This window comes from Triticum dicoccoides, chromosome 6B (genome assembly GCF_002162155.2).
Source record: "Triticum dicoccoides isolate Atlit2015 ecotype Zavitan chromosome 6B, WEW_v2.0, whole genome shotgun sequence".
NCBI classification, from domain to species: Eukaryota; Viridiplantae; Streptophyta; class Magnoliopsida; order Poales; family Poaceae; genus Triticum; species Triticum dicoccoides.
Genome location: NC_041391.1, coordinates 445,570,771 through 445,592,306, shown reverse-complemented (window position 1 = coordinate 445,592,306; position 21,536 = coordinate 445,570,771). Strand labels below are relative to the sequence as shown.

Sequence of the window (21,536 nt, the reverse complement as noted above, 5' to 3'; positions counted from 1 at the left end):
TCAATTAGATATTGGGTGCAACCGATGGAAAATGGTCGCATAGCAATACTTACAACCAGTTTAGATGCCAATCTAACAATACAATAGGCGTCTAGTCATCTTACCTATTTTTCCCAATTGTGACAACTCTTTTTATGAGTTTCGTTGTATTATTTGAAACATTATTTTGAACCTGGACCTTTTTTTTATTAAAATGGCTCTTTTTTTAATTAATACAGTTGTGTGCATCAAGAGATGCAAAGGCCAAGCGTATTCCTCCTTTTTGAATTTTTTTTGGAAGACCACTCATGTGACATATATCCACCGAGTTTGTTTTTTAGTATCTCTTAGTGTAGTTTCGAGTAGTTTAGTATTATGTCTTCAAAGACAAATTTACCTTATGATCCACTATTGTAGGCTTGACATAAAAAATCATGAAGTAAAATTGGATGGCCATTTTTTTGAAAGAAAATGCATGGATGTACACGAAAGTAAGAATGGCAGTAATTTATTTAGAGGGAAATATGAAGAATTGAAGTTGAGAACATTCCAAACAAAGAAGTGCTTGTTATTTTATAAGTTCATGCATCAACCATGGAATCTTTTAGATAGTACATGTGGCAGACTCAGGTAGAGTGAAGAGGATATCTAATGACCAACGGCGCTCGGATTTGCCACATCTCTATTGTTGGACTGGCTTCATCCAAGAGCTAACATTCGAAGTTATTCGTACACTACATAGTGTTATAGATATAGACTAGCGTGTAGTGCGCGGCGGCATGCCGCGCCACATGGATTGATAAGTTATTTATTTATTTTTGTAATTTTTGGTAAGTCGTCTCAAGGCTTAATTCACGACAAATTAGTTATTTGTTTTTTTTGGTAATTTTTGGTAAGTCGTCTCCAGGCTTAATTCACGGCAAATTAGTTATTTGTTTTTTTTGGTAATTTTTGGTAAGTCGTCTCAAGGCTTAATTCACGACAAAGTAGTTCATATAAGAAAAGGGTGTATGCATAAGTGATCTACAGTAAGTGGGAAAAGGGTGCATCTAGTCTAGGCGGTATATGCATAAGTGATCTACAGTACGTGGTGATAGTGGCTATTGGATACAAAATTGCAAAGCTCTAGTTCTTTTCTTAGACCTGAGGTTAGCTAAAAAAAGGATTGTTCTTCGCTAACAAATAGAAGATGATGCCAACAATGAGGCTGTTTCAAGACCCCATTTATTTAATCACTACCGGTCAGTTTTCATACTACATATATACTGGGAAACACTCAAGAAGACCACATGTGCAACTTTAACACAGCTTCCTGGAACAATCAACTGTCTTTTTAGAGAATTCATTAGCATGGATGATATACAATGCGCCAAATCCATAACAGCTCGGCTTCGTGGAACAATCAACTGTCCTTTTAGAGAATTAATTAGCACGGATGATGTCCGATCAGCACGATGTATGCAAACATTTGAGTTGCTTTAATATCAGGATTGAAATCTGTAGAAATTCATGTGACCAGACCACACTATCTAAGGACCAAGGAAAATCTCATGATAAAATTGTCAGCTTTATGTAAGATAGCAATGATGCTAGAAATGGGAAGTTCCAGGGGCCTAAGTTTTATACTGATAACGCATGGCATGCCACTCTATACTTAAATCTCAGGCCATTAGAACCTTAGAAACACGGAAAATCCCTTGTGGCCTCAAGAAAACAATCAAGTATGAAAGAAAAAAGAAAGAAAATAGACGGAGTATATAATTAGCAACCTTCCAAAATAAAATACGATAAATGACATGGAGAAGGCACAAGTTCACTTAGATTTGTAGGTACTTCCATTTAGAAAAGGAATTGTACAAACTAATTGCTAGAGCAGCAATGAAGCAGTGAACAAAAAAAAGAAAAGATTGTAGGAAGTTCCACATAATAAGCAACCTTGAGATAGAGATGACAAAAGGCTGAAACGACCTTGGCTCCCAGAAGTTGTGTAGGGTGTGGTCATTTTTTCTCTGAGTGCAAGAAAGCAAAGAAAATAATAATTCTGAAGTTACCCAAATATCCACAATAGGGTTATTTACTGGCAGTAATTGGTATTGAAAAGGTAGGCGCTAAGTAGCTCTCTAATATATATTTTGTTTGGAGAATCTTATAGGAAATGTTGGTCTATGCTCTTTACTATTTAACCAGAGCATGATTATTATAAACAAAAAATGGTACATGCATATTAGACAATGTGAATCAGTAGGCACTGAATTGGAAGCATGATTAACAAGGGAGAAAGTGAAGTCCTGTTATGCAGTTGTTAGTTGGTAGTTGAGCAGTTTTAACATGCTCCCCCTTATCTCCTTTTTTCACATGAGAGGTAAGAGCATATAATAGATCTGACCCGTTGATCTCATTAATTGGTGGTCTGATTAACTCTTACCTTCTTACCTGACATGTAAAAAGCTGGGGTAAGAGGGAGCATGTTAAAATTTGCCTAGCTGGTAATCAGGAGCTAGAATGATTTACAAAAGGAGATGTATAGCTAGTTCAAGCATTTAGGAATCAGTGGATACTCAACTGTAAGCATGATCCATAGGAGAGAAAGCAGTCAGATTATGCAACCATTAATTGGTAATTAATGACCGGTACGTTTGTAAGCAGCTCTGTTAGTAAGAACAGATCTTGTGAGCTCAAGAGACCAAACTGCTACAGTCCAATTTCTAAAGCATTTCTTGCAAAAGAAAATACAAACAATACTGCTAAAAACATAAAGTCATTGTGCCAATATCTCCTACAAAGATCAAATGGGGAAATAGGTACGGGGGAAATTTAAGTGGTTCTGGAATAAGAAGGAATTTCTCATATGTTTTGCCAAATTGCACTGCATGTAAAGTTATGCCCAAAATGTTATGCTTGACTCGGGAATAATGTAGTGCAGCAGTATATTGCCAATAAATCATGCTCAGTTGTACTGGTAGCCAATATACTCCACAAGACACATCTCGTCAGAACTAAAGTTCCAAATGTACATAGACATCAAGCTGTAGCATTTCCTCAGTACGTCAGTAATGCACATCAAGTGCTTATGTGTTTGAACAGCATGCGAAATTAAAACAGAATTCCTACCGGGAAATGGAACACAACGTAATGGATAGATCAAGAATAAAAACGATTTACCATGCTATATTAGAGATGTAGGTCATGAATTTCTTGCACATACGGGCAGGAGCTGGATCTCAAAATCCATGTCCTCCCCACAGACTTGCACACATACCTGGTAAACCTTCCGTTTAGACTAATAATCAGTTAGGTATACAATTTTCTGTACTATATGTACCCACCTTTCTGATCTGAACTTGTAAGCAATGACAGTTCATCTCCTTGTAAAACAAAACCTTCTGCAACGACATATCAAACCAAGAGCAAAAAAACCTCCCACATGTTTTTTCCCTTACATCAGTAAAAACAGAAGTCTAGATAATACAAACTATCATCTAATCTAGTAATAATTATGGTGTGTGTAGTTATATAGATTTGAACAGTGGATGTGAAAAAGAACAAAAGGAGAAGCATACCTTAGTGGTGTTGCTACTGCCAACAAAGTGACGACCAACTGGAGAGCTACCGCCTGAGAGTTGCTAGCTCGCTGCTTGCCGCATGAGTGACAGAGGAGGAGTCGAGAGCTCGTGGGGAAAGGAGGGGCGAAACACTGCAGCAGCTCGCTGTTGGCTCGCCTCCGGAGGACAGAAGGCCGTGGGCAGTGGGCTCGTCCACCGCCGCCACCAAGTTGGAAGCTGGCGCTGCAGGCTTGCCGAGGAAGGCGGAAGGGCACCGCCTAGGACCAAACTGAGAGCAACGCCGGAAAAAAGAGAGCAGATCCGTCAGCATCATCCTCTCACTCGCCCATACTGGCAGATGACGCGTCGGTTCCCTTCTGCGCTTCCGTGGGGAGAAACATCAGGTGAAACGCCATCACTCGGGGCACGGGGGATGCGTGGCGGTGACGCAGCTTGCTGGGGTGGCGGTCGCCGGGATGTGCCGAGGACGGCGCTGCACACTCTCAGTCTTGGCTTCACGGACGCAGCGGACAGCAACCCATCCGTGAGGATGCTGGCGAGCACCAACTTGACGCGGTCGTGTCCTCCCCGCGAGCCGCACCGCTCGTCTGCCCAGTCGCCGTTCCATGACCATGCCGTCCACGATCGACCACCACAAATGCCCCTTCCATCGCCACCTCTTCGCCGAGCGGCGTCACCATCGTCCCTCTCCGCCATCCAGCACCGTGGGTTGGCTGTCCCGGTGGTCGCCCGTCTCGTCTTCCTCTGGGAGGTGCCCGGTCGCCTCCCTTGTGCAGCCGGCTAGGACAGGGTGCATGTGAAGAGGGGGTGGTGCAGCCGAAGTGGAAGGAGGTGCGATGGCTACGTGCGCCACCACCTTGGCCCGGGGAGGGTAGATGCGAAGCCGTCGCTCCGAGAGGATTTGGATGCCGGCAGTCGGGCCTGGCAGAGAACGGGAAGGATGGTTGTGGGAGCCGCGATCTGGGAGATGAACGGGGGCATTTTATAGTCGTCTACATCGGAAGCAGTTTTGATGGGATGCCTCTCGAGAGGTCCAGAAAGACAGCTCTAGACGCCTCCACATCCACCCGTCTAAATAGGCCACTGCCACGTAATATCAAAAGACAACTAAAATAATATAGAGGAACTCTCCGGTAGAATCTCATGCACACGCGTCAATAGACAAGGTCATCTGACTTTGGCAATCACCACGTCAAATCAAACGTGCTAAAACCATCCAACCAAGATTTTTTTACTGCACCCAGGAAAACTGCTGGACACGTGTCACCCCAACAACCGTGCCAAAAAAAAGTTCAAGAAAACCAGAAAAATGAATCCCTTACAGGCCTAGTATTCTTAGTATATATAGGTGGACTATTTGATTGACTATAGATGATGTGGCAATGAGATAAAGCTAGTGGCCGGTTTATTATTAGCCATGCATGCCCTAAAATATAACCAATATAATACTACTCCTTCCATGCCAGAAAAGCTTTTTTTAGATTTGTCTAGTTAAGGATGTATCTAGAAACGTTTTATAGTCAGATACATTCATATCTAGATAAATGTAAGATAAGCTTTTTGGGACGGAGGTAATATATATTTAAGAGTAAGTATCACAGACTACTATAACATACACTAATGTCGTATATATGATACTAACCTATGAGATTATTCACTAAGAGGTCCATAACTCTTCCACTACCCAAGCTCAACTATATTGGTAGTCCCTATACATGGAGAACCAATTAGGGCTCCGTTGATTCAAAGAATTTTCATAGAAATTTTGAAGGACTAGAATCCTTGGGATTTTTCTATGTTGATTATTTGATTCATAGGATTAAATCCTATAGGACTTTTTCCTATGGATTTATGTTACTTCCCAAAGGATTTCTAGCATCCATTCAAACCTCTTCGAAAGAATCATTTGTCTTTCCTATAATGCAATCAAACCTAAAATCATGTAGGATTGAGATGACCATGACATTTCAATCATATGTTTTTTCTATTCACGTGTTCTTAGAATCCTGCAAATCAAAGAAATCCTTAATTTTGCATGTTATCCTGTGTGCAAGAGTGCTAGTTTATCAGATATTCTTTAGAGAAAAAAAGACGTATAAGAACGCCACTACACAGGCCGGCTGGCCTGCGCAATAAACACACACGCCTTACCGTGTCTCCTAATCACACTCTAGAATAACGCAGACCAGGGTTAAACTCACGAATGGGCGTGTGTGTAAATGTGAGCAGCAGCATGGGCAGTGTCAAGTCGCACAACTCTACCGTCCACCATGAGGTGGCTCCATAGTTTATGAATAATGTGACATAATAGACAATGCGTAAGAATATTTGTGGTATTTGTGAGGATAAAAAAAGTTGTGCGAATAATTCAAAGGTGTCATATTGGGATGTTACCGACATAGCTAATTCTTGGGCGCAAGGCTTTCAAAAAAATAGTCTTGTGCAGAAGGACTTCATTACATGGCGACTTGGAAGGATTATACTACAGATATAAAACGAAGTGAATAGAAACGACAATCAAACTTCCATATTAGGTGGGAACTATAGCAAATTGGGAACATATACACAAGTATGCTAGCACAGAATGGTTCTTAATAAACTAACGAGAAACTAAGAAATAGAGGAGTTAAATGATGCATTTTAACAGAAAACTTGCATTCAACAAATTGAAAAAGGTAGTTTCCTTTTTGAGGTGGCAAACAATATTGTTTCTCATTGGTATGACCAGCCCGTCGACTGCGAAGTGCTTGTGACTAAATAGTTAATCTCAAGATACTCAGTTCAGTCTCTTGGAGATGCTCATCAAGAGAGGGCATTCATGCATAAGGGTGAGGATGCGTACATGTTGTTGGTGCCTATGTCTGTACTATTTTTCTTACTTCTCAAAAAATAGATTGATGTACCATTATCTGTTTTTCTCACTTCTCCAAAAATAGATTGATGTACCATTATTATTATTTTTGCAACACGCTTTATAGAGAGAACTGCATTTTATGTTGAAAAAAGACCAACATTTTAGGGTTCGCTTCAATCTATATTGTAAGAGAGCAGCACATTTCAAGAGTAATCTAAAGTCGTTACCATTGATCTCTTGTCAGGACCCCGACTCAATGCCACATCGATCTAGCATGTAACACCTCATATCACTTTGCGGCCTCACGCACGGTATTCCCACGGGTGTCGCCTTACCTTTGCCCGGGACCGTTTGCGCCTTTTGGCACACGTATATGACAGTGTCGCTAGCATCCATATGATAAGGAGCCCGGGCTGACATGGCTAGTCGTAAACCCAAAGTGGCACAGACTTACAGTGACAGGCATCCATGACCCAGCATCGAACGTGTCGGTCATCAGTGAGTGAATCCAGGCTGTAGCACTGGGCTAGCAGGACTCCGGTGAACCGGGCTGTAGCGGGCTAACAGGACTCCGATATTCATCGCGTGACATTTCCCCGAAGGGACAGACACAGGAACGAAGAAGGACACATGCCGGCCAGCCTAAGTGTTCCGGAGCAGTAGCAAGCTACCATGGCTCAGTGGAAACACTAGGAGACATTTCCCGGTAAGAGAGGCTACTAAGGATAAACAACTAGATAGTCAGATCCCACGCATACCAAGCATTTCAATAACATACACACAATATGCTCGATATGTGCAAATACAACATGGCATCACAACATGACTCTACGACTCAAGTATTTATTCAATAGGCTCCGAGGAGCGAGATATTACAAACATGGGTCTCATGACCCAACAATCAGAGCATACAAGTCAAAGCACATGCGGAAGCTTAACATGTCTGAGTACAGACAACTATAAATGAAAAAGGCTGAGAAGCCTGACTATCTACCAGATCCTGCCGAGGGCACAAGATCGTAGCTGAGGTAACAAGCTAAACGTCGAAGTCCACGTGGAACTACTAGTGAGACTGAAGTCTCTCTGCAAAAACATAAATTAAGCAACGTGAATACAAATGTACCCAGCAAGACTTACATCAGAACTAACTACATATGCATCATTATCAACAAAGGGGATGGTGGGGTTTAACTGCAGCAAGCCAACTTTGACTCGGTGGCTATCCTAAACTACGACTGCAAATAACTCTTTTGAGGTGGCGCACACGAGTCCACATATTCACCATATCAATACACCACTATGGATCCACTCTCGTCTCCCTACGAGAACGCCATCCATAGCACTCACGCTTATCTTGCGTATTTTAGGGTATCCACTTTCACTTGTCTATGAACTGTACAAGGGGTCCAAATTTCCATATCCGAGGAATCCGGCTATTCGAATAGATAATGATAACCCTCCAGGGGTGTACTTTTTCACACACGCTTTCGCCACTTATCGTCCTGTACACGTCATGTACCTCGGCAACCTTCAAGCAGAAGCCGGGCGAGGGAGTCGGCCACGACCTGACTAACCGAACAAGTCTCTAGTCCAGGTTTATCGCCTATTCGGGTTCCATCCGCAAGGAGATCCGGCCGGGGTGTCGCTCACGGCCCCAAACGATGTGAGCAGGGTTCCCAAGCCCACCATCCGGGTGCCACTTGGTACACCGTGCCACTGTGCCTAGTCTGTCCCAAGCCCACCTATACCGGGTGTCACTTGGTAGACTACTAACACTACCTACAAACACCAGAAACTAGTTGCGACTCCTGGACAGAGATCAAGTTGATTAATAAGTCGAGAGGGCTTGGAGCACCCGGAGCCCAATGTGTGGTAGTAACTGATCATGGATCACAAACACAGAACTCAGTTCCTGAGGACGGCTGCAATGAGACAACCCACCATGTACTCCTACATGGCCTCTCACCGCTACCTTTACCAAATCGTGTTCACACACTTAGCTCTCAACAGTAGGACATGTTTTACACACCTGCGATTCATTCCCGATGAATCAGACCTGACTCAACTCTAAGCAGTAGCAGGCACGACAAACAAGCATGAATGAGTAGGCACATCAGGGCTCAAACAACTCCTACTCATGCTAGTGGGTTTCATCTATTTACTGTGGCAATGACAGGTCATGCAAAGGATAAAGGGGTTCAGCTACCGCAGCAAGTAACAAATATGTCGTTGTTGTCCTAATGCAGTAAAAGAGAGCAGGAGAGAGAGAGTGGGATTTTATCGGAATGAACAAGGGGGTTTTGCTTGCCTGGCACTTCTGAAGATAATATAGCTCTTCATCGGTGTCATCGATCACATCGTCGGTATCACGTCTATCGAGAGGGGGCAATCACCGGCAACTAAGAAAAAACACAATCAATGCAATGCACAATATGATGCATGAATGAGATATGGCAATATGTTGTGGTTTGTGCTAATGCAACTAAAACCAAATTAAATGAAGTTGGTTTGAATCCAAGATTCAAACTCAAACTCCATATGTGGATATTTAAATGCCATTAGTATGATTTGTGCTAAACAGCATCTATAAGTTGTTCTAACATGCATGAAAATGGTACAGATGGATTCCGTGAATTTTTCTGATAATTTTTCATATATGATTTATTTAATTTGGAGTTACGGTTGAATTTCTATGAATTTTAGAAGTTTATACAATTTTCTGGAATTTCGTGAATTATTTTAATTCCAGAAAATATATATTGCGCCAGCATGACGTCAGCACGACGTCAGCAGTCAACTGCGGCTGACTGGGGTCAAACCTGACGGCTGGGACCCACATGTCCGTGTAACAACTAACTAACAGAGTTAGTTAGCGTTAGGTTAGCACTAACCTAGGTTAATTAGGGCCTGGGCCCACTAGTCAGTGAGTCAACTAATTAAACTCACACTTAAACTAAATAGGGGCATGGCCCACGCGTCAGTGACCCTGGGGTCAAACTGGGCCCACATGGTCAGTAGTCAATGGGGTCAAACCCCTGGTCAGTAGGGTCAATCCCGCCGGCGTCTCGACGCCGGCGAGGCCCAGGACGGTGGCGGCCGTCGGAAACACGCTACAGGGCACGGGCGAGGCCGTGCTTGGGCTCATTGGAGAGCCCTTGCTCCCGCGCGTCGAACGGTGCGGGTGCTGGGTCGTGGGGAGGCCAGAACTGACGATGGCGAGCTCCAAAGCGGCGGCCGGAGTTCGGGCAATCTCGGGGTGGCGTTACAGAGCATGGGAGGAGGCGTTGTGGGTGTCTACGGGTTCATGCGATCGTGCCGAGCACGATGGTGGGCTCGGGAACGGGCTGCAGTGGCTGTGGCTACGGCTACACCATGGCCGGCGGCGAGATGCTTCGGTCATGGTTGGGGATCGGGGCTAGAGCTCGCGAAGGACGACGAGGGAAGGGGGAATCGGGTCAAAGGCTCACCGCGGAGCTGCAGGGATGGTTAGTGGGCTCGGGGGCGCGCCAGAGTGGCCGAATCGACGGAGAAGGCGCCGGAGCCGAAGCTCGTAGACGATGACGATGGTGGCTGCTCGGGGCCCTTCTGGTCGCGTGAGACGAGAGGAGGACGAGGGCGGAACGGCGGAGCTTGCAGACTGCACGGGAAGGCGAGAGGAGCATGGTGGGCGTGGTGGCAGCGAACGACGGCGGCGGCTCTCTGATCGGGCGAAGAACGAAGAGGGAGAGGGAAGGAGAGCAGCGAGTGAGGGAGAGGAGAGAAGGCCACCAGGGGGGGTTCGTGGCATCGCGGTGGCGTGAGGGGGAGGCTCAGGAACGCCTCGGTGGAAGCAGGAGGTGGCCACGGCGAGCGCGCGCGCGGGCGACACGCCTCTGTCCTTCTGGCGAGGGAGGAAGACGACAGGGGGGGGACGCCTGGTGGGCTGGGCCGCACCGGTGGGCTGCCAGCACAGGAGCTGGGCCGGTTGCTGGCGCCAGGTAAGTGCTCTCTGCTCTGTTTTATTGTTCTGTTTTCTTTTATTAATATCTTTTGCCATTGTTTTGAATTTAAACAAATTCAAACAAAGCCAAAAACTCCTCTGAATATTTTTATTTTGCTAGATGGACTTTTCCAAAAGCTCATAAAATATTTCAGGGGTATTTGAAATTATATTCTAATTATATGAATATAATTCAAATTCAAATAGCTAATGATTTAAATTCAAAGTCCCAAAAATAAATCCTTTTAAAATGTTCATTATTTTTGGTTTGGATCAAAACCCTTGCCAAAAATATTAAACATCTAAGAAGAGCATTTTGGAACAATGAATGAGATTTTAGGGTTTTTGCCCTTCTTTTATTTAGGGTTTTGAGGCTTCCAAATTTCCTCAGTTCAAGTTTCAAAAATTTAAACATGATGCGAACACTAGGCAGCACCAGAAGCTAGGGATGTGACAACTCACCCCCACTAAACAAGAATCTCGTCTCGAGATTCAAGCGTAGGGTAAGATGAAGGGGAAACGCAAACTAGTATAATCTTCACGATCCAGGGTGCACTTCATAAAAGCGTTGATTCGATCACCATCTTTGTCCCGTCGTCTTGCTCTGAGAACTCCAACTAGCATGACGAGAAGAGGAAAGGAAAACTCTAGAAGAATCTATCTTCTCGAAGACCGAACAACTCAGGATCAACTCATGGGATGAGACATTGTCACATCTCTCGAGCTGAGACACGAATCACACATCTAGAGGAATGGAGTGAGATAGATGACGAGGGTTCACTAGGTAGACAACAATTCTACCCTTAAGAGGGTGGTGAATGGTTGTCATCGTAGCGAGGAGTTGAGTTGCCATGATACCACGACGAAACATCCTGGAGGAGGGTGATTCGTAGATTATTACCTTAAGTGGCAAAAAGAATTACCTTTGATATAGAGATCATTGAGACTCTCTATATCAGCCTAAGGCAAATCACAGCAATCAATTGGCGGGGGTCTGTAAAATGGCATACTCGGACTTGGATGATGTGGATTACCTTGTTGAAGACAACGTAATGGATGAGTTTGCTTATCACCGGAAATGGAAGAGACCCATGATGGAATGGCACATTGGCGGTGCAAGCTGGGAACAAAATGCAAATGCTGGGAATGATTCTGGTAACTGGGGAAGAACCCAACAATAGAGAGTGAATTCACTGTTTGAAAAGGTCATAGCATTGCCGAGGAAACTGAGAGGAATCCCAGTTAGTGCCGATGATAACACGTAGCGCTTGTGCGTGCTCTCAAAAACTTGAGCATTTCCACAATCATCAAGGTTTTACCAACATCCGTGTCAAGGATCCTGGCAACACAACTTACTACCATGATGAATACCGGTGGAAGATGCAGATGCAAAGGAAGATGACACCTTCTCAGATTTCACCTTAGCGAGGCCAAGGAAACAAAATCTGGATGATCGACCGAGAGACATTTAGCACTCCGCTTCTAATGCTCTCCTTAATGTGCTAGCGCAACCCATTTATCAAACTGGGTTGATATCTAGGACATCAAGTAAAGGTCGGACTTCGGGAACACAAAAATCATAAGGCACAACTAGGGAGTAAATCCTACGAAGTCCTTATGGGAAGGTGGCCAACTTCTTCAATCAAGATACTACAATAATAGGTCTTTCGGCTGGGTGGTGCTGGCCACGACATCCACTTTACAAGTTATCGAGGGACCAATATTATAGTTCTTGGGGAAATGTTCCAACCATCATATCTGCCTGAGATTCAGATCTGGTCGGTGTCAGGATATTCCAGACTCATCGAGTCTAGGAAGAAAAATGAAAGTTTGCAACACAAATCGACGAAATGACGTTGCGAGATTCTCGGGAAATGAACTACGATAGCAAGCTCCAAAACATGAGCTGGTTCTGCTACACATGTGTGAACACGCTGTCTCAGACAAACATGATCACATGGTAGTCTTACAATAGAACACTACCGAGTTCTGGTAGGGAACCATCATTGAGGATATAGGAATCTTGTGCATGAACTAGTATTTGCACAGCAACTCCTTTTCTTTGAACAAATCAATCAGTGGCTTGGTGTGCTAGGGAATACATATGGAGTGGAGGTAATTAATCTACCAAACCATAGAATACATTTGCACATGCATAATTGACTTGAGATGGTACCAGAGGAAATAAAACAATCTTTCTCAAACTCATGGCGGCAAATTGCACCAAATGCACATGAATTCGAGGAAGTCACTTCTTCCATCCAACATATGCTTCATGAACGGAACATGAAGATAATGCTTATAGAAGTTTCCAACACCAGCTGGATGTTCAACATGAATCATGGGGGAGACAAAATGCTGCTGATGGGCTCAACAACAACTCATCAGAATTTCCATATCACTGGAATTCCGCCATTATGTGAACAAGGTGATAGTATTGGTCAGACCAAAAAATATAATGGTGTATGCTCGAGGGACAGCCACGAGTAAGACAACATTACGAATATCGTTGGTTCTGATTTGGTTTGACGATAACCCGTACTCAAATCAAAGTTTTTATAAGGCAATAGGTCCAATAACTGATCACAGGGACCAATCGCTGAAGATATCATCTTTCTTCAACTCACACAAACACAAGATATCCCTTTGGAACGAACTAAGTCAGGAAAGCTTTTATCTTCCAACTCTCCAAGTTGTTGTCTAGCTTAACCAACTAGCTCAGGGATATCTAACACCGATTCTTGGAGAGAGGGTGGTTCACAAGAAACCAACTTGATCACGAGCTCAACATAACAGTCAGGGGACAACCTGGTAATACTTCCGAGAAGATATTCGGAAAATCACGAACCACCGGTATGTTACTAAGCTCGAGAACAATCTCGCTTTTGAGGGCAAGACGATATGATCAAATGAGTGAGGACTTGACAAGATCCTAACTCATCAATCGAAGGGTGCACCGAAATAAGGACTAGGTAGCACGATCAGTCTTAGAAGGATGATTCAAAAACCAACACGCTAAGAATGAAATTATTGTCCTTTAACTACCAAGCAACGAGGTTGCTAGGAGTATTGATTTCACACATCACAATTCTTTTGTCGGTATTCCGGTTGCATCAACACGAAGACCGAGGAATGACTAATGATGGTGAGAAGTATCACTACGTCAAAATTCATGAGAGTTGGTGCAGTTCTCATGACAATTCTGACATAAAGGGGGTAATACTCCAAGGTAGAACAGAACCAAAAGCTGGATTGGCATTTGATCTGCGGAATACAACTGTTAAGACCCAATCCTGGGTATGGATGAGGTACTGGAGTTTGTTTCTCCTAGTCATTCCGGAATAGAATGGCTTGACGGACCACAAGAGTAATAGGAATCGATGAACGATTGCACGCATACTCTTGACTATCAATTGATAGAAGAGGGTCGGAAGACAACTAAGAGGGACAACTCAAAGGAACATATATCTTTCTGAGTCGTGGATGCATAGATTAGTATGTCGAGCAAAGCTCAACATTTCTTCCGGATAACCCATGCAGAAAGGTTGAGCTGGCAGAGTCACAATATAGCATGGAGAACTCATCGAGAGCACTCTTGTTGTCATCTTTTGGTTCAGAAGAACTCCTGCCAAGAATGGTTCATGGTAATTGGAAGAAGGATGTACCACGAACCTCGAGGACTATCGCAAAGGTTACTAATATCCTAAAGGAACTAGCAACACTATCAACATGATGTAAGTAGGGTGAATCTCGGGTTCAAAACCCAGAAATGAAATGCCTACTGACTAAGTGGCATCACGGGATGCTTACGAGAATGATGGCCAGAATCATCACACTGGGACACAAATCATGGCTAAATTACTAGATGATCCCCTAAGACACCTAGGGTCATAATACCAGCTCCAACATATATGTCAAGGCAATAAAGTACCTCAACTCACTGATTAGTGTGATTAATCTGACCAAAGGCACATCGAAAACAGGAGGAAGGGATTTGCAAATGCATCCGACTATTTAGAAACCTGGGATGACTCGGACAGCGTAACGGTTGTAAAAGCTCAAAAGGATTGGAGACATGCTACAAAAATGGTGGCATAACCACTCAGAAGCACAATATCAAGGTTTGGAGATCTACAATTAACATACGGAAATAGTAGGAACTGACTGAGATTAGATCCATCAACCATACAAATCTACGGATTAGTAACACGTCATCCTCATAGATAGAGGAGAAAGCCTAGTTCCTTAACCCCGTAGGAAAGATAAGATGACTCAGATCAGAAGGGCATAAGGTATAAGGAGTAAAAGAGCCTTACGTTCCATCCCACAATCAATTCCCTTATATAACTAAAGAATTTCTAGACTCAACTTCGACCAGTTTGGCTTGGTAATCCTACAGGCAGTCAAGCTCTGATACCAACGCTGTCAGGACCCCGACTCAATGCCACATCGATCTAGCATGTAACACTTCATATCACTTTGCGGCCTCACGCACGGTATTCCCACGGGTGTCGCCTTACCTTTGCCCGGGACCGTTTGCGCCTTTTGGCACACGTATATGACAGTGTCGCTAGCATCCATATGATAAGGAGTCCGGGCTGACATGGCTAGTCGTAAACCCAAAGTGGCACAGACTTACAGGGACAGGCATCCATGACCCAGCATCGAACGTGTCGGTCATCAGCGAGTGAATCCAGGCTGTAGCACTGGGCTAGCAGGACTCCGGTGAACCGGGCTGTAGCGGGCTAACAGGACTCCGGTATTCATTGCGTGACATTTCCCCGAAGGGACAGACACAGGAACGAAGAAGGACACATGCCGGCCAGCCTAAGTGTTCCGGAGCAGTAGCAAGCTACCATGGCTCAGTGGAAACACTAGGAGACATTTCCCGATAAGAGAGGCTACTAAGGATAAACAACTAGATAGTCAGATCCCACACATACCAAGCATTTCAATAACATACACACAATATACTCGATATGTGCAAATACAACATGACATCACAACATGACTCTACGACTCAAGTATTTATTCAAGAGGCTCCGAGGAGCGAGATATTACAAACATGGGTCTCATGACCCAACAATCAGAGCATACAAGTCAAAGCACATGCGGAAGCTTAACATGTCTGAGTACAGACAACTATAAATGAAAAAGGCTGAGAAGCCTGACTATCTACCAGATCCTGCCGAGGGCACAAGATCGTAGCAGAGGTAACAAGCTAAACATCGAAGTCCACGTGGAACTACTAGTGAGACTGAAGTCTCTCTGCAAAAACATAAATTAAGCAACGTGAATACAAATGTACCCAGCAAGACTTACATCAGAACTAACTACATATGCATCATTATCAACAAAGGGGATGGTGGGGTTTAACTGCAGCAAGCCAGCTTTGACTCGGTGGCTATCCTAAACTACGACTGCAAATAACTCTTTTGAGGTGGCGCACACGAGTCCACATATTCACCATATCAATACACCACTATGGATCCACTCCCGTCTCCCTACGAGAACGCCATCCATAGCACTCACGCTTATCTTGCGTATTTTAGGGTATCCACTTTCACTTGTCTATAAACTGTACAAGGGGTCCAAGTTTCCATATCCGAGGAATCCGGCTATTCAAATAGATAATGATAACCCTGCAGGGGTGTACTTTTTCACACACGCTTTCGCCACTTATCGCCCTGTACACGTCATGTACCTCGGCAACCTTCAAGCGGAAGCCGAGCGAGGGAGTCGGCCACGACCTGACTAACCGAACAAGTCTCTAGTCCAGGTTTATCGCCTATTCGGGTTCCATCCGCAAGGAGATCCGGCCGGGGTGTCGCTCACGGCCCCAAACGATGTGAGCAGGGTTCCCAAGCCCACCATCCGGGTGCCACTTGGTACACCGTGCCACCGTGCCTAGTCTGTCCCAAGCCCACCTATACTGGGTGCCACTTGGTAGACTACTAACACTACCTACAAACACCAGAAACTAGTTGCGACTCCTGGACAGAGATCAAGTTGATTAATAAGTCGAGAGGGCTTGGAGCGCCCGGAGCCCAATGTGTGGTAGTAACTGATCATGGATCACAAACACAGAACTCAGTTCCTGAGGACGGCTGCAATGAGACAACCCACCATGTACTCCTACATGGCCTCTCACCGCTACCTTTACCAAATCGTGTTCACACACTTAGCTCTCAATAGTAGGACATGTTTTACACACCTCCGATTCATTCCCGATGAATCAGACCTGACTCAACTCTAAGCAGTAGCAGGCACGACAAACAAGCATGAATGAGTAGGCACATCAGGGCTCAAACAACTCCTACTCATGCTAGTGGGTTTCATCTATTTACTGTGGCAATGACAGGTCATGCAAAGGATAAAGGGGTTCAGCTACCGCAGCAAGTAACAAATATGTCGTTGTTGTCCTAATGCAGTAAAAGAGAGCAGGAGCGAGAGAGTGGGATTTTATCGGAATGAACAAGGGGGTTTTGCTTGCCTGGCACTTCTGAAGATAATATAGCTCTTCATCGGTGTCATCGATCACATCGTCGGTATCACGTCTATCGAGAGGGGGCAATCACCGGCAACTGAGGAAAAACACAATCAATGCAATGCACAATATGATGCATGAATGAGATATGGCAATATGCTGTGGTTTGTGCTAATGCAACTAAAACCAAATTAAATGAAGTTGGTTTGAATCCAAGATTCAAACTCAAACTCCATATGTGGATATTTAAATGCCATTAGTATGATTTGTGCTAAACAGCATCTATAAGTTGTTCTAACATGCATGAAAATGATACAGATGGATTCCTTGAATTTTTCTGATAATTTTTCATATATGATTTATTTAATTTGGAGTTACGGTTGAATTTCTATGAATTTTAGAAGTTTAGACAATTTTCTGGAATTTCCTGAATTGTTTTAATTCCAAAAAATATATATTGCGCCAGCATGACGTCAGCACGACGTCAGCAGTCAACTGCGGCTGACTGGGGTCAAACCTGACGGCTGGGACCCACATGTTAGTGTAACAACTAACTAACAGAGTTAGTTAGCGTTAGGTTAGCACTAACCTAGGTTAATTAGGGCCTGGGCCCACTAGTCAGTGAGTCCACACTTAAACTAAATAGGGGCATGGCCCACGCGTCAGTGACCCTGGGGTCAAACTGGGCCCACATGGTCAGTATTCAACGGGGTCAAACCCCTGGTCAGTAGGGTCAATCCCGCCGGCGTCGAGACGCCGGCGAGGCCCGGGACGGTGGCGGCCGTCGGAAACACGCTACAGGGCACAGGCGAGGCCGTGCTTGGGCTCGTTGGAGAGCCCTTGCTCCCGCGCGTCGAACGGTGCGGGTGCTGGGTCGTGGGGACGCCAGAGCTGACGACGGCGAGCTCCAAAGCAGCGGCCGTAGTTCGGGCAATCTCGGGGTGGCGTTACAGAGCACGGGAGGAGGCGTTGTGGGTGTCTACGGGTTCATGCGATCGTGCTGAGCACGATGGTGGGCTTGGGAACGGGCTGCGGTGGTTGTGGCTACGGCTACACCATGGCCGGCGGCGAGATGCTTCGGTCATGGTTGGGGATCGGGGCTAGAGCTCGCGAAGGACGACGAGGAAAGGGGGAATCGGGTCAAAGGCTCACCGCGGAGCTGCAGGGATGGTTAGTGGGCTCGGGGGCGCGCCAGAGTGGCCGAATCGACGGAGAAGGCGCCGGAGCCGAAGCTCGTAGACGATGACGATGGTGGCTGCTCGGGGCCCTTCTGGTCGCGTGAGACGACGAGGAGGACGAGGGCGGAACGGCGGAGCTTGCAGACTGCACGGGGAGGCGAGAGGAGCATGGTGGGCGTGGTGGCAGCGAACGACGGCGGCGGCTCTCTGATCAGGCGAAGAACGAAGAGGGAGAGGGGAAGGAGAGCAGCGAGTGAGGGAGAGGAGAGAGGGCCACCAGGGGGGTTCGTGGCATCGCGGTGGCGTGAGGGGGAGGCTCGGGAACGCCTCGGTGGAAGCAGGAGGTGGCCACGGCGAGCGCACGCGCGGGCAACACGCCTCTGTCCTTCTGGCGAGGGAGGAAGAGGACAGGGGGGGGACGCCTGGTGGGCTGCCAGCACAGTAGCTGGGCCGGTTGCTGGCGCCAGGTAAGTGCTCTCTGCTCTGTTTTATTGTTCTGTTTTCTTTTATTAATATCTTTTGCCATTGTTTTAAATTTAAACAAATTCAAACAATGCCAAAAACTCCTCTGAATATTTTTATTTTGCTAGATGGACTTTTCCAAAAGCTCATAAAATATTTCAAGGGTATTTGAAATTATATTCTAATTATATGAATATAATTCAAATTCAAATAGCTAATGATTTAAATTCAAAGTCCCAAAAATAAATCCTTTTAAAATGTTCATTATTTTTGGTTTGGATCAAAACCCTTGCCAAAAATATTAAACATCTAAGAAGAGCATTTTGGAACAATGAATGAGATTTTAGGGTTTTTGCCCTTCTTTTATTTAGGGTTTTGAGACTTCCAAATTTCCTCAGTTCAAATTTCAAAAATTTAAACATGATGCAAATACTAGGCAGCACCAGAAGCTAGGGATGTGACATCTCTATTTTTTGTGTGGTCACCTTTTTGAATTAATCGTATCTATGATCAAACAGCAAGCAAAACTAAATCCTTGAGCGAGAGAGACACAAAACAAGAGGAGATGCACATCTAGATCTATTCCAAGGCTCCGTTTAATATTGCTGCGAATTCTTGCAATTTTATACTCCCTCCGTCCGGAAATACTTGTCGAAGAAATACATAAAAATTGATGTATTTAGAACTAAAATGCGTATAGATACATCCATTCCTCCAACAAGTATCTCCGGACGGAGGGAGTATTAGTGTTTGCTTGATCCGCATTTGACTACTTTACGGCTAATTTCCTAAACAAATTATGAACTAAACACGGCAAAGTAGAGCTCAACAAACCGTAAACTGAGCCTAAATCAACTGATCGGCGAATCTAGCTCCACACATGTGTTCGGAGGAAGAATCGATCCTAGAGATAACTACGAGCGTTCGCTTTTCTTCCCGGAGATAAGTACGAGACGTCACCAATGGAACAGTGACGTGCCCGACAATGACCTAGGTAGCAGTCCCTACCCTTTACTCCAGCAGCAAGCAGCTGGCTATAGGAGACAAATATGTTACACCACGCAATTACTTTCGACAGCGACGCCACGTGTAAGAAATTGAAGAACATAGGGACAGCATGCAGCGCAGCGCTGCGCAAGAAATCTGCAATTACCTGGCAAGAAAAGAGTCAAGTGGTAAGCAGATCTGAGCTATCGATCCATGCACGTATTTGCCTCTAGATCGTCCATCCCCGGACTAATCTCAGTAGGTTGATCTGCCATGAACATTCCAGACTAATGTAAGCCGAAAGCAATCGTAATCAAAACATGCGATACTGTAGTAGATCTGACAAAAAATTACGGAGATCCATGAGTATATATTTTTTTACCTTGGTTGCTCCAAGATCCAGATTCTTGAAACCAGTTATAGATGAATCAATCAGCGGCACCGCAGTAAATGCCTTTTCTCCTTCCCAAGGCCGGAGCGAGCAGCAGCGGTTAACGGTAAAATCCCTTGGAAAAGATGAGAGAATTTATCAAAGCAAAAGGGCGCATCTTAGTATCGTACCGAGAGAAAAGGGAGGGAATCCGTGCGCGAAAGCGTACCCACGCGCGCGGCGCCGTACGCTCTAGCCTCCCAGAAATGGAAACTTGCAGAGAGAGGCATGAACACAAAATTGCGGGGTAGTTGTACGGCATACGATGACGCAAAAACGACGGCCGGCCGGCCTGTGCTGTGGACGCGGCGGCGGTGTGCTAGCGCGGGCAGCCAGCCACGGCGAAGGCCGGAAGGGAAGCGGGAGAGTGGATGACAGGAAGAGCAGTGAGCACGCGGCCGCGACGGCACACCCGGGCGGTGCCGTAACGACCGGCCGTGTGCTCACTCTCTTCTGTCACCGCCCGGCGCCCGTACCGGTCCTTGCCGAGCTAAGCAGCCGCGCCGCGCGGCTTCGAAGCACACCGCCGCCGCGGCCACCGCACGCGGCACGGACGCTAGCGTTCTTTTGCGAGATCGATGGGGAAGATGGGAGAGGTGGGGAGAGAGACGGGGGTTGGGAGGCCGGATATATAGGCCGGGGGGTTGGGGGAGGTAGCCGGGCACGCACGTGTTGGGCCCGCGGTATGGCAGCGACGAGCGGAGAACGTGCAGCGCCGGAACATTCCGCGGCTGGCTGGCTGGCTGGCTGGCTGGCTAGCTAGGGTTTTCCTACTCCGATCCCGCCGCGCGCGAGAGGGGTGGTTGGTTGCATCGATCTAGCGCATAACAAGGGCACGATCAAGCGATGGGTAGATGGCGCCCGGCGCTGTGGCCGTGGCCGCGGCCGCGCTAGGTAGCAAGCTAGCTGCTAGCTGTCGCCGCGCCGCGCCAGATCGAATCAAGCTAGCCAGCGGCGTCGCCCGCCCGGCGGCCAGGCTGGGTGGATGGATCGATGGCACGCGTGCCTCCCCTCCTCGATCGTGTTCGGCTCTTTCTAAAATCGGGCATGCGGGGCGCCGTGAATGAAGGCGAGGGGAGGCGTGTGGGGTTCATCTCCTCGAAGCGATAAGCTGGGGCATTAAAGCCGCGCCGGGGCTGGTGGCCCCTCGACACGACACGAGAGGCGAGGCCACCCCGCGATAAGATTTTTCCAAATCTTGCTACTACCCTTTTCTTTTTTCCTTTTACCACCAGCTTTGACTCACCGGCCGATCGATGACCACAACCCGTCCCGAGCGTCGCTGGAGCGCCAACAAGTAGCAATTTCAGCAGCGCGCCTTCTTCCCATCGCCTCACGCACATGTTCGACGTGACATGGCTGCTCCGACAACTGTCGAGCCACCAGACAGAGGTATAGGGTTGTGTACATATACTCCATCTGTGTGCGAAAACTGCTTTTGGAGGACGAGCTTTATGGAGCTTACATTTGCAAAATTTAAAATTCATCAAAAAATTCTGATAAAATATAGATGTACATGAAGGCACAATGTACATGTGTGTAAAATTTCAAGACGAAATACGTTGAAACGAAGGCTGTGCAAAAAAAAAATTAGGGCTTTTTCTGCACGTGACATTA

The 21,536-nt window shown here is 45.9% G+C and overlaps 1 long non-coding RNA gene across 3 annotated transcripts; it reads right to left on the bottom strand.

Annotated features, from left to right (window-relative positions):
- Window positions 1–7,419: 7,419 nt before the first annotated feature.
- LOC119322019 lies at window positions 7,420–20,997 on the bottom strand. 3 transcript variants are annotated; one of them, XR_005155344.1, is made up of 3 exons: window positions 19,872–20,997; window positions 19,656–19,757; window positions 7,420–7,479 (listed from the first exon to the last, which is right to left on the bottom strand). It is a non-coding gene; the product is annotated as an uncharacterized LOC119322019 (long non-coding RNA). The 3 variants fall into 3 exon arrangements; XR_005155342.1 differs by lacking the exon at window positions 7,420–7,479 and adding an exon at window positions 15,595–15,643; XR_005155343.1 differs by lacking the exon at window positions 7,420–7,479 and adding an exon at window positions 16,903–16,959.
- Window positions 20,998–21,536: the final 539 nt, after the last annotated feature.